The sequence below is a fragment of the Rattus norvegicus genome, chromosome 19, assembly GCF_036323735.1.
Source record: "Rattus norvegicus strain BN/NHsdMcwi chromosome 19, GRCr8, whole genome shotgun sequence".
Lineage (NCBI taxonomy): Eukaryota > Metazoa > Chordata > Mammalia > Rodentia > Muridae > Rattus > Rattus norvegicus.
Genome location: NC_086037.1, coordinates 36,303,795 through 36,304,805, shown reverse-complemented (window position 1 = coordinate 36,304,805; position 1,011 = coordinate 36,303,795). Strand labels below are relative to the sequence as shown.

The following is a 1,011-nucleotide window of genomic DNA, read 5'->3' as shown; positions in this document are numbered from 1 at the left end:
CTCTCACTATACATGATTTCCTGTTTAGATCTTGCTCCAGACTGAACCATTAGTGACACCTTCCTTGACAGATGTCACACTTGTAATCTTAGAACTCAGGAGGCCAGGGTAGGAGGATGTCCAGGTGAGGGGTGGGGCCAGTTCTATACAGCCCTCAGATATCAAATCCTGGGTTATAGCCCAGACCAGGGATGTGGGCCTGGTCTTTGGTGGTAACAGACCTCAGCTACTGCTACAGGGCCATGGACCCAGACATGGGCTCTGGTGGCTGTAAAGGCCAGGACCCCATTATGGTCGCAGATGGTATCACTGGCTACTCACATCAGGCTGTTCCTCACTATCCTTGAGTCTCTAGTTCTGCTTCTCTTCATTGTGCCTGATCCTTCTTTCCTCTTTCTCTTCCATTTTTTAACCATTTACTTGCCTCTCGTAGTGGTCCCTGTGGTCCCTGAGTGTTTGAGGTTGGCTCATAAATGGTCTCTGTTATTCTATGCTTCACTTGTAAATTATGGCACAAGGAAGGGGTCATCTTGGGCATATCACCCCTCCACCTTGGCTGTGGTCTCAAGCTCATTTTTCTTTTCAGGAAATGTTAAACTACTAATCATTCAGATGTCCATAGGTCATAACACTGAGTGTAGATATAGCTTCTCTTTTCTCTGCCCCTTACAGACACACATGCAACACAGCAGCCATACCTACAATCTTGGGGCAGGTTGCCTTGGTATTTTTTTATTTCTCCTTTGTCTCCACCCCCCCTTTTAAAAAAGGTTTATTTATTTATTATATATGAGCATACTATAGCTGTTTTCAGACACACCAGAAGAGGGCACCAGATCTCATTACAGATGGTTGTTAGCCACCATGTGGTTGCTGGGATTTGAACTCAGGACCCCTGGAAGAGCAGTCAGTGGTCTTAACCGCTGAGCCATCTCTCCAGCCCTCCCCTTTTCTTTTTTAATATAGGGTCTCACTCTACAGCCTTGTCTGGCCCGGAACTCAATTGTATAC

The 1,011-nt window shown here is 46.2% G+C and overlaps 1 non-coding gene across 1 annotated transcript; it reads right to left on the bottom strand.

Moving 5' to 3' along the window:
- Positions 1 to 588: 588 nt before the first annotated feature.
- LOC120098692 (small nucleolar RNA SNORA17) lies at positions 589 to 716 on the bottom strand. The gene has a single exon (XR_005497114.1). It is a non-coding gene; the product is annotated as a small nucleolar RNA SNORA17 (small nucleolar RNA).
- Positions 717 to 1,011: the final 295 nt, after the last annotated feature.